The 13,230-nt window shown below is 36.1% G+C and overlaps 1 long non-coding RNA gene across 1 annotated transcript; it reads right to left on the bottom strand.

Moving 5' to 3' along the window:
* Nucleotides 1-412: 412 nt before the first annotated feature.
* Nucleotides 413-6,237, bottom strand: LOC131194264 (uncharacterized). Its single transcript, XR_009154136.1, has 3 exons — nt 5,412-6,237; nt 3,650-3,720; nt 413-2,545 (listed from the first exon to the last, which is right to left on the bottom strand). It is a non-coding gene; the product is annotated as an uncharacterized LOC131194264 (long non-coding RNA).
* Between the last annotated feature and the right edge of the window lie 6,993 nt (nt 6,238-13,230).

The following is a 13,230-nucleotide window of genomic DNA, read 5'->3' as shown; positions in this document are numbered from 1 at the left end:
CTTTGTCTTTACCTTTAATTATTCAGCATCCATTTCACTGTCGTGGAATACTGCTAGGTGGCTTACAATCTGATTCAACCTGATACAATTCATATATAGATAAATATCAGGATTTTCAGAAAATATTGAGTCAAGGTACAAGATCAAGGTTTTAAATGAATCTTCCAACATTTGATTTGTTTAGAGACTTAGATACTGGAGGGGATGGGCTTCTACTTGAATTCAGCTGATTGTAGAATTTATTGACTATCATATTACCTATGACTATCATTAAGTATTGTATCATTAAGTGTTAAATTTGTACCCTATGACTATCATTCAGTGTTGTAAGTGTTGTACCTTGATGAAGGTATCTTTTATTTTATGTACACTGAGAGCATATGCACCAAGACAATTTCCTTTTGTGTCCAATCACACTTGGCCAATAAAAATTCTATTCTATTCTATTATGGATATTGGGCTACTCTGGAACAGCCGGCTTTCAAGTATTACAGATTATTAGTCCTAAATTGATTACTATTCCCAAAATGCTTTTCCAAAACATCTGGCATTATTTTGTCTTTCAGTCCTTTGGTGCTCAACATGAAGGGATTAGCATTTTTGTGGGACTGGGGGATATATTTTTGTCGGAATCAAAATTCAGGCTGAGAGGCTTCTATGATGATTTATCAACAGCTCAGTGCTAAGCCCTGATATCATCAAGTCAGACTCCTTTGGCTTTTGACCTGGCTTCTGCTCTACCCTCTCCTCTACAGGAAAGGATTTCTCTGAGACAGCAAAGAAAGTAGTTCTGTTTGAATGTGGCAGGAGAAGGAGAAATATGGCTGCCTAGGTATGCATGCATAGCCATTTCAAGTGTGGCATGGGAGATGATCAGGAATAGATTCTGAAACAGTTGCACAAGTCTTACAAAAGATACAGATGCTTTAACAACTTGAACAGAGGTGCTTCCTTTGCACTTTCGGTGCTGCAAAATGCCTCTTTACCTGTAATATACACTAAGATCTGCTCTAGCTTTGAGTTTGCAGTTCCTAGCATGCTGGTTGAATATTCTGGGAGTTGCAATCCCAAAATGATCACACTGCTTTTGAAATGCCAATCCTGTTCTGTCCCCCTCCCCACCTCACATAGAAGAACGCAGGAGCGAGCGTCTAACAGTCATTTATTCTACAACCGACCTGAATTTCTTTTGTGGATAAAAACTTGGCAGCTACAGTTCAAATCCCTGCCAAGTTCCTTATCACTGGCAGAGATGGGAGTCCACTTGTCTGTAGGCCATTGCTGGGACAGCCAAGAGTACACAGAATAATTCCTTCACACAGTCCAGGCCTTAACTCAAAAACAACCGATCCGAAGTTCATGCTTTGCAGTTTTTGTCCATCATAGGGGCTACAGAGCAACTCTACCCGCTTTTATCCCCTGTGGGGTGTGGCTCAGTGACTCAGCACTCTCTGGGCCTGCCACACCTCTTCCTTTGCTGTGCACGCTTCTCCTTCTGACGCTGCCTGGGATCAATCCAGGATTGATCCTCCTCACACTCTGTCTGTGGGGGCTCCGACACGCCTTCTTTCTGGCCTTCAGCTGGCACCTGAGGCGTTGCCACAAAGGAGGGACCTGGAGAGGGAAGCCTTGTTGGCTCCTCTCCCTCGCTCTCAGAGTCATCCTCCTCCATGAGGACAGGCTCGGGAGCCGGAGTCACAAGTCCATTGCCATAGCATAAAGTTAGAAAATACTCTAACGTCATTGTGTGGTGAGATATGCTGTCCTCTGCAGAGTTATGCCCATATAGATCACTGTGCATCCATAATTGGAACATCTCTTTTATATCATTCTTTCCTAATTCATGTACCTACCCTCCAGTTGTATGCTCTTTATTTCTGGAATCCTCAACTCATCACAACCAAATGCTAAACATTGTTGCTACTCGGGTTGGGGAAGACACCATGACAGGCAGCAAAATATTCTGACGTTTTAGACTGACCCCATGCATCCAGAGGGGCTTATGAGACAGGAAGTGTAATTAAAAACAACCACTTTCTACTGAGAAATAAATGGTGGCCATTCCCATTGTATTTCTATGTGCCACTCAGCAATGACCCTTTAAACCAGCGGTCACCAAGCATGAGAAAATTTTGGTGGTCCGCAGAAAAATTATTTGCATTTTTGTATTGCACTAAATACTATTTATCTTTTTAAAAAATTCTTATCCTTGGGATTTTAAATTATGAATTTAGTGGTCCCTGAGGTTCGAAAGGTTGGCAACCCCCGCTTTAAATGACATTCTCAGATCTCCTGTGGCTGCTAACTCCAGCTTAGTTCTGATAGTTGCTGGGTTGTTTATTAGATCTCTCTTTCCTCCCATAGCCTCAGAAACTAAGGACACGGCTAGATAATATAGTCAAATCTACCATTTAAAAAGTGGGGGTAGCAGTGGGAGTAATGTGGGAGACTTTTGAGTTATAGACCTGCATTAGATATGAAATCCAGCTGGGTGACTTTGGGCCAGTCGCTCCTTCTCAGCCAAACTCACTTCACAGAGTTGTTGCTGTGGGGTAAATAGGAGGAAGAAGGAGTATTAGATATGTTCACCCCTTGAATTATTTATAAAAAATAACAATAAAGTCAGGATAACAAATTTAAAAATAATAACAGTTAAACTTCCTCCTGCCCTAAAGGAGGATTAATAGATCTGGACTGGAAAAAAAACTGATGATCACTAGGTGGCAGCAAACAATTATGGAAACCACTATCTCTCTGCTGCCCTCTGGTGTCATCCTACATCTGAAAGCATAACCGTGGTATTATTTATCCCTCAGGACAAAACCTAAAGGTGTATTAAATGCCATTTATATAAAATCAGTATATGTTTCCTTAAAAATTAAGTTGTGGAATCGCATGACATACACAATATATACAAATGTCCAGATCAAGAAAACCTATTACTGAGAACTGACTTTCACATGTAAAGCCATACATAGATAGAGTCTTACAATCTTCTAATGTGCTTTAAACTTCAGCTATGATTATGTTCAGAGCTTCCACATATCTATACTGCTAGATTCCAACTACCGTGAGGTGTTGAACTTCCTTTCCTTTATGCATCCGGTTAGATCTATATAGCAGCAATTTAATTTAAAATAAATTATTGTGTCTACTTGAAAATATGGCTGGCAGGTGTACCTTCCTTCAAGAAGATTTAGCAGGGGCATCATTGTTCGGATTGCTGGCACCTGGCTGTTTATTATTTAACACAGCCCAATAAGAGTAATGGCAAAAATGAGAATCAATTTTGGAATAGATAAATGCATTAGACTCTGGGCATGTGTAAACCTAACATTATCCAGCTGCACTACAGACATTAAAGAATTATAACATCCAGTTTTGGCAGAAATTCAAGACTCTGCAAATGTAACGTCCAATGGACCTACTTAGTAATTATAGAGATAAGACAACCAATCACCTTTGCACCTTTACAGCACTCTTTAAACAAAAACAGCAGCACTGGAATTGCATAGCTAGTATAAAAGGATCTCTTCCATGTGAAAATACTTGCTCTGCTGTGTGTTCCTCTTATGGGATCCAGCTGGGCAACTTTGGCCAACTCATGTCTTTAGCTCTATAGTGGCAAATTTTTTTTAAAAATACTTACCGGTCCCACCCTTCATACATTGAACTAGAACGTTTGATATAATCCATAACTTCACTAATGAGTCTTTCATCCTGCAATGAAATAATTGAACTGATTGATGGAGTAGTCGGAATTATTATCATTTAAATGAGGAATTGTCTCCTCTGCCATCCAGATCAGATTTATCTGAAATACTGTTAGGGCTTTTTTTTTTTTAAAGAATTTTTATCTCCAGCTCTTCCACTGAAAGACTGGGGTATAGATATTCCTCGATTTAAGATTGTTAGCTTAGTGACTGTTCAGAGTTACAATGGACTGCCCCAAGGCTATTTATGACCCAGATTCAAAGTTTCAATGGCTGTCCCCACAGTCATGTGATCACATTTTGGGTGCTTGGTAACCAGCTCATACTGGTTTTATTTATATTAATTCAATTTGTTTCCCGCCCATCTCGCCACAATGCAATTTTTTTATTTATGGCCATTCGCAGCATCTTGAGGTTATGTGACTCTGATTTACAACCTTTTGTCAAGTGCAGGAAACCAGGAGTCCAGGCAGTTTGAAAGAATACAAGCTTATTGTATGTTAAGGCTCTCTACAAGAATCTGAACTACTAATGGTCAAAGCAAATTGGCAGTAGATAAGAGTCAACAGAATTCAAGTTGGGCTGGACTTCAGTCTCATATGAGCATGGAGGGACTTGAGACTGATGACATGTTTGACTCCTTCCTCAGGCTCAGCCTGATCTCCGATAATTTTTTGCCAAAAAAAGGTGTTGACTTCAAGTTTCCAGCAAAGACCCCCATTGCAGACAATAGATTCACTTAATGACCACAGGATTTGCTTAACAACTGCCACCAAATAGATCTTAAAACCTGGTTGCGGTCCTGTGGTGATCTGCTAAACAACCAGCATGACTTATTACTATAATTCCAGGCTCAGTTACAGTTGTAAGTCAAGAATTACCTGTACTATCCTCCATAATTTGAGCTAATTACATATTGAGTCTCATTCAAAGTCATTTATTTCTTAAGGTTACAGCTTTGAGGCTTTTTGCTTACTAGTCAGTGTATGTCAGGCTCAAAGTAATTTCAAGCATGAACTATCATTTTTTTCAACCAGTAAGTACTCCAGAAAGTACTTCATACATTTACAAGATATAAATTGTATAACCAGTAACCTTAACCAGAATTATTTTTCCATTAAAAAAAACTAGAAAAATAAACTCAAAATACTGCAACAACAAAAAAGAAACAAACCCTAAGCATGTTGTTTAGGGTTTTTTTTAATGATATTGATACTATACAAGCAGTCAATTTTATGAGCGAAACCATGTTTTAGTAAAACTAAAGTACACAGGATTATTACTTTCAATATGAGAGGGCTACCTACTGTTTGGTAAATAGAGAATTTGCAACAGCCATGTTATAAAACTCCAGGAAGCAGCAACAATGAAGGTACAATATATCATCTACCATCATTTTAATTTATGTTTTTCTTATGATTCCAATTATAACATTCGACATAAGAGAGGAAGATCACAGCAAGACTGAAAAGGTTTTGTCACGTAGACCAGCTGTTTTCACCACTGCCTCACCCAAACTGCACATGGTTAAGTAATGGACTCTAAGGCTCCATATTAGGGGAAAACTCGGACTAAAGAAGTAAAATGGAAGCCTGAAATAAAGAAACAAGAAACTTTCCTAAAGTCTTTTATCAGAAAGGTGTTTTTTTCAGTTTCACTCTGATTTGAAAGGAAACCAAAATATTGTAAATGGCGTACCTGGGACTTGATTCCACCAGACGAATGAAAGACCTCTGAAAGTTATCTCCCGTACTCTCTTGTGAAACCATTTTGTTTCCTTTGGTCAATTCCTCAATAGTCACCATTTCAAAGAAAAGAGAAAAAAAGAACAAAAATCAGAATAAAATGAATGATAACTTGTGCACAGTTTCTGGTACCTAAAATTAGATACATATGCGGGCATCTGTGAAGGGTTGTTACAAAGATGGAAAATGTACATTTTGTCAGCAAAAGTCTAGCTGAGAGTTTACTACTCAATAGTAGTACCTGTGAGAGGGATCTTGGAGTCCTAGTGGATAACCATTTAGATATGAGCCAGCAGTGTGCAGCAGCTGTTAAAAAAGCCAACACAGTTCTGGGCTGCATAAACAGAGGGATAGAATCAAGATCACGTGAAGTGTTAGTGCCACTTTATAATGCCTTGGTAAGGCCACACTTGGAATATTGCATCCAGTTTTGGTCGCCACGATGTAAAAAAGATGTTGAGACTCTAGAAAGAGTGCAGAGAAGAGCAACAAAGATGATTAGGGGACTGGAGGATAAAACATATGAAGAACGGTTGCAGGAACTGGGTATGTCTAGTTTAACAAAAAGAAGGACTAGGGGAGACATGATAGCTGTGTTCCAATATCTCAGGGGCTGCCACAAAGAAGAGGGAGTCAGGCTGTTCACCAAAGCACCTGAGGGTAGAACAAGAAGCAATGGGTGGAAACTGATCAAAGAAAGAAGCAACTTAGAACTAAGGAGAAATTTCCTGACAGTTAGAACAATTAATAAGTGGAACGACTTGCCTTCAGAAGTTGTGAATGCTCCAACACTGGAAATTTTTAAGGAAATGTTGGATAACCATCTGACTGAGATGGTGTAGGGTTTCCTGCCTGGGCAGGGGGTTGGACTAGAAGGCCTCCAAGGTCCCTTCCAACTGATGTTATGTTATGTTATGTTATGTTTATTTATTTATTTATTTTGTCACACAGAATGTATACGCATAAGCATGAAATAACTATACAATATATAAGCATATATATAAGTATGAGTATGTAATAACTATATTAATTGGATATAACGAAAGGAAACAATAGGACAGGAACGGTAGGCATGCTTGTGCTCTTATGCACGCCCTTTACAGACCTCTTAGGAATGGGGTGAGGTCATTAGTAGATAGTTTTTGGTTGAAGCTTTGGGGGTTTTGGGAAGAGACCACAGAGTCAGGTAGTGTATTCCAAGCATTAACAACTCTGTTACTGAAGTCATATTTTCTGCAATCAAAATTGGAGCGGTTAACATTAAGCTTAAATCTATTGTGTGCTCGTGTATTGTTGCAATTGAAGCTGAAGTAGTCTTCGACAGGAAGGATATTCTAATGAGTTAAACTCAGGTCATGTAGAAGGTCATGTTGAATTGTCCCCTGAGAATGTTTGTTTGTGTGTTTGTTAGATTTGTAGAGCTACAAATCTCATATCTGTGATTCTGGACATCTCTCATCAATTAAATTAGCAATAGCTGAATTTAATAAGTAGAAAATGCAACAATTTAAATTTCCTGCATCTCCTAGCATGCTTAGCTTTTGTATGCATTTCTCCTTAATTAACATAGTTGTTAATTGAAATTGCTCAACCTTTTTTCATGCAAATTGTTCTTTCATTCTTTGATACAAACATTTCCTTAATACAGGTTTATTTAACATAAATGTCCCTAATATAACTCTTTTTTTCCACTGTACTACTATCATTTATATTTGATTTTCAGTAATGCGCTTTTTTCCTGAGTTGTTTTTTTTTTTCCAGATTGCACCATGATACTACTATCCATGCCACCTCAAAGTATATTGTAAGCGCAGAATATAAATTACTGTCATAGATTTGTGGTTAGATTATTTCTACTAAACTATACCAGTAATGTATGCAGATTTTCCATTCCATACTAACCTAACGCACTGGGTAGTCACATGCTGAGGGGCCCTAATAGGTTTGTTTTGGCTACCATAAAGATATTTAAATATACTGATATTTTGTCTGTATAGGATCATTATACCACAGTAATTATACCACAGTCATACCATTTATATAATACCTTACATATTTTAATGATATAAGAACTCGATAAAATAGGACAATATAATTGTATTATGGACATGGCGGAAGGTATCATGGAAACTCGCATCCTGATCAGTGCAGGAACCCAAGTTAAGGCATCCAAATTAAGACAAACAGATGATTCTCCAAGCTCCAATGCACAAATCCAGTAAAGAGAAGCTCAATACTTCCCTAATAGGTTCCACTTTTGAAGTGCTGAAACATAAATACATTGTTCCATGACCTGAATTCTGAAATGGTAAGGAATAGGTCTTGAATTTCTTTCAGCTTTTTGAAGAGTCTTATCTCCTGCTCCTCTTTATTCAAGTGGTTACACAAGTCCTTCAATCTCTCCTTATATGTTTTTGATACCCTTGTCATCTTTATTGCTCTTCTTTGAATTGTTCCTGGTTGACTCAATCCTTCTCGCAGTGGGGTGACCAGAACTGGCTATAACACTCAAGGCGAGATCTGTCCAAATAAAAGCATGTGGAACTGTTTTTTCTCATGACCTTCTGAAATGTAATATTTTTATTGTTGCTGAGAGCTTTCATTTAGGTTTTCCACAACATAATCAAATTTGATACCCTCAAAATTATCTGATTAACTTCCTAATATGAATTATCCTTGCAAAAGAAGCATATATTTTATTACCCATTAGATTCAATGGGACAAGTTTATCCAGAATCTATTACTAGTAGCTGGACGCCTGTGCTTCACTACAAAACTATGTGCTTGGGCTTGATAAATTGACACTTACAGCCTGAAACTTAATGTAGAATGTGTAACTCCATAGCATCAGAATGTGTTAATATAATGCAACTGGCAGTTGGAACAGGGGGGGAGTAGAATGCCCCAGTCCGCAGCATCCATCGGTATTCATCTGGCTAGCATCCTGTCAGTGTGTGAGAGAATTAAGGGGTGTTTGGAAACTCAAACAATATTTGCTGTTTGAGCAAGAAGGAGACAGGAAGGAGGCTGGGAATGGCTTAGCTCAATTGTTCTGTAGTAAAGCTGCTTGCTGCTGTGAAAGTAAAACTGAAAGTGAAACTCCTCTCCTCTGGTTGTGTTTTGCATTTGGAACAGATTACTTTTCAGGTGGGGAGGGGGAGTAGAACTTCTTATTATCAGAGCATGTTAATAATAATATAGGAAATACTAATGCTGTGATGGTCATTTTGAAAAATCCTATTTTAGTGAGTACCTAGAAACCAAGAGGAACATGCGTGGCAAATTTCAAGTTTTTAGGCTTTACGGTTGTGGAGATTTCGTGATTACAGCGTGAGTGGTTTTCGCTTTTATATATATAGATTTTCCCTTACAATAAGTAAGCCTCACAAAACTGTTGTGATTTACTTCCTAAGAATCCTAACTAGTATGTTCATTCATGGTTTAACTTATCTGTACAATAGGCTACCATAATTTGTTCAATTGACTATGAATTATCCAGCACCTTGGATTAAGGTTATTTGAAAAAAGAGAGCCTCTGACCTGCTTCATGCATAATATTAAACAAGGAAACCACTTCACTGCTAAACACCTTCATGAATCAGCCCTTATTTCATCAAAATAGAACAAAGAAATATAGATAGATGATAGATAGATAGATAGATAGATAGATAGATAGATAGATAGATAGATAGATGATAGATATAATTATTAATGTATTTTAAATAATAGCACAATCCATCTCTGTGTCCTCTCTTGATGCTCAGATATTTTTGAGATGCTAACTTTATCTGGGCAGATTAGCCTGGATTAAATTAATCAAAACCATGAACTCACTACCGGTAAATATTATAATTTTGTCAAATGTTTAAAATCATTTGAAGAAAGTACAACCAGCTAGGAAGTCTGTTTTTGATTCACTGGGAAGAATTAAAATGAACATTTTCACAACTGTAGCATGAAAATGAATTAAAACTGCACACAACATAACCTCATGCTGTCTTTGTGAAATTATAGAAAAAAAGTGTTGTCATTAACTAACTTAGTATGTAGCAGAATCTACAGTTTGTGTTCAAGCTATGTAATATTTTGACCATTTGCCTAAGATATTTGCAAAGTAGTTCCGTTAATAAATGTTCCCCAAGGAGAGCATATTCTGGAATAGACAACCCTATTTTGAGGGGCGTTAGATGCATGAGATTGCTGAGCCCCACACAAAACAGAGTAAGTCACAGCCAGCAGGAAAACCTATTCCACAGCAGAATTCAATACATAGAGCAGAATACCAACAAATATTTTATTCCTTTATTTATTTAATTTATATCGCCGCCTATTCGCCCATGGAGATTCAAGGCGGCTTACAGAATAAAAGACCACATTAAAAACAAAAATAAAATGGAATGGAATGGAATGGAATGGAATGGAATGGAATGGAATGGAATGGAATGGAATGGAATGGAATGGAATAGAATAGAATAGAATAGAATAGAATAGAATAGAATAGAATAGATTTTTTTATTGGCCAAGTATGATTGGACACACAAGGAATTTGTCTTGGTGCATATGCTCTCAGTGTACATAAAACAAAAGATACGTTCATCAAGAATTCTAAGGTACAACACTTAATGATAGTCATTCTATTCTAAATGTGTGATCTTCCTCCTCAGATTTGTGCTATCTTTCATCATCCATGAATCAAATTACTGTTCAGAAGCAAAACATTACAGAAGGAAAGTATTTTCTTACATAAATGACTTTCGTATTGCCTATCTTTAATGTTTTATTTCTGAAAGTTATATCTTTCAGATATGAGAATGCTGTCTAAATTCCATATGTAGAAAGAACAGTTTGTCATTTCTAAAAGTGTATCTTGACTACAAGAAGAGCCTTAAAATTTCTTATCTCATCTGAGAAGTGAATCTTATTTGGAAGCAGTGGCTCAAATCTCTTAACTCTATTTCATACTGCTGATTGTACATATAGCAGTGGATATGCTAGAAATGTACTTCATAATTAAAAATTCTAGCTTTGTTCAAAAGCAATACCAAGTGGTTTGTTCTTTTTTTTTTTTTTATTCAAAAAGTTTTACAAAATTTTTCCCCTTTCCCCCTCCTCCCCTCCCTTCGCAACCCCTCCCCGACTTCCCGGAACGAGCACAAGGTATAGTTAAAATAAAACAAACATATGCTAAAAATTTTCGTCCCAACTTAATTATACCCTACAATCATCAATTCCTAACTTCCCCAAAGCAATCAAAATAATACATCATAATCATTCAAAACAGTCTGATAACTCTTAGTCTGATATCTACGTTGAATATAGTCAATCCATTTTTCCATTCCTTTAAGTATCTTTCTTGCGTATTGTCTTTCAAAAGGCTGATATCTTCGCCATCTCAGCCAAATTGGCAACTTTCAATATCCATTCTTGTATTGTTGGTACTTCTTTTTCTTCCAATATTGTCCTATTAGTAATCTTGCTGCAGTTATTAGATTTAAAATCAATTTAGTCTCAATTACTGTACAATCCGTAATAATTCCCAACAAGAAAAATTGCGGCAGGAACTTTATCTTCTTTTCAGAACATTTTGTAAAATCCACCAAATTTTTATCCAAAAGGCCTTTATGTCCTTACAAGTCCACCAAATGTGAAAATATGTAGCGTCATCACAATTACATCTCCAACATTTTGCTTGCATTTCTGGATACATACACGATAATTTTTAGGATCTAGATGCCATCTATAAAACATTTTATAAAAATTTTCCTCAGATTCTGTGCTCGTGAATTTAACATTTCTAACCCAAATTTTTCCCCACGTTTCCAATAATATTGGCTCCTGAAAATTTTGTGCCCACTTTATCATACAGTCCTTTACCAAGTCCCTTTCAGAATCTATTTCAAGTAACACATTATACAATCTTTTTATATGCTCCTGAGTCTGATTTCTAATTTGCTTTACCAAATTTCCCTCGTTCTGCTCTATACCAATTTTCTGATCTCCTTCCATCTAGCACGTAATTGCTCATATTGAAACCAAGTATAATTTTTCCCTTCCTCTCTTAATACTTGCAGAGATTTTAACTGCAAATTACCTCTTTCAGTATACAAAAGATCTTTATATGTAATCATTTCCTGATTCTGTTCTATGTTTATATTTTCTACTGTATGTCTAGGACATGCCCATATAGGAACCTTATAATTTAGTTTATAAGAGTATTTTTCCAAACACGCAGAAGGGCATTTCTTAGCACATGATTTTTAAAGGCCTTATCCACTTTTTGTCATAAATTAAATATGCATGCCATCCATATAACAAATCATAACCTTCTATATTCAAAATTCTGTCCTCTGTTAAATTAAACCAATCACTTATTGCAGAGAGAGCAGCTGCTTCATAATATAATTTAAAATTAGGCATTTTAAACCTCCCTTTCCGAGAATCTTGAATTATTTTCATTTTAACCCTAGCTTTTTACCTTCCCTTATGAATTTGTTAATTCCCTTCTGCCATTCCTCAAGATTCTTATCTTTCTTAATTATTGGTATCATCTGAAAGAGGAATAAAAATCTAGGTAAAACATTCATTTTAATAGCAGCAATTCTCCCAGCAAAGATAATTGCAATTTTTCCAAACAATCAACTCCTTCTGAACTTTTTGCCATAAAACCTCATAGTTATTCTTATACAATTTCACATTTGATGACGTAATATAAACCCCTAAGTACTTAACCTTCTTTACAATTTCAAATCCTGTTACTTCCTCTAGTTTTTCTTTCTGTTGTCTGGCCATATTTTTTATTATCACTTTTGTCTTTTTCTGATTTACCTTAAACCCTGAGACATTCCCATATTGATCAATTATTTCCAACAAAGATTTACTAGAATTTATAGGGTTTGTTAAAGTAATCACCAAATCATCTGCAAAAGCTCTTAACTTATATTCATACTGTCTAACTCTAATTCCCTCTATCTCCTTTACTTCTCGTATTTTATCCAATAATGGTTCTAGAGTTAAAATAAACAATAATGGTGATAAAGGACATCCCTGTCTTGTTCCTTTCGCAATCTTAAAAGGTTCTGTTAAGCTACCATTGATTATAATCTGTGCTGTTTGCTCTCCATAAATTGCCCTAATTATTCTTAAAAAACCATCTCCAAATTGCATCTTTTCTATTAATTTAAATAAAAAATCCCAATGCAATCGATCAAAAGCTTTCTCTGCATCGAGAAAATAAATGCTGCTGGAATAAAATTTTTCTTTTCTAAGTACTCCAGTAAATTAACAATCTGCCTAACATTATTCCTCATCTGTCTCCCTTTTATAAATCCAGATTGATCATTATGAATTCTTCGCTGCAGAATCAACATTAATCTATTAGCTATTATTTTAACAAAATCTTATAATCATTATTTAAAAGTGAGATTGGCCTATAATTCCCAGGTTTAGAACAATCCTGTTCCTCTTTGGTATCAATGAAATAAAAGAGGTTCTCCATGAGGGGAATTCTCCTAGTTGTATCTGATTAAATAATTCCTTAAGTGGACCTAACATCTCATCCTGTAAATTCCTATAATAACTAACTGTAAGCCCATCCGTACCAGGAGTTTTCCCATTTTTAATTGTTTAATTACCAAAATAATTTCTTCCGAGGTTATAGGCCGATTCAATTCATCCGCTTGTTCTAAAGTTAAATTTTTAACCTTATATTCCTTCAAATATTTATCAATATCCCTATTCAATATATTATCTTTAAGATATAAATTTGTATAATA

This window comes from Ahaetulla prasina, chromosome 3 (assembly GCF_028640845.1).
Source record: "Ahaetulla prasina isolate Xishuangbanna chromosome 3, ASM2864084v1, whole genome shotgun sequence".
NCBI lineage: Eukaryota > Metazoa > Chordata > Lepidosauria > Squamata > Colubridae > Ahaetulla > Ahaetulla prasina.
Note: the sequence above shows the minus strand (reverse complement) of the source record. Positions and strands in the feature narration are given on the sequence as shown.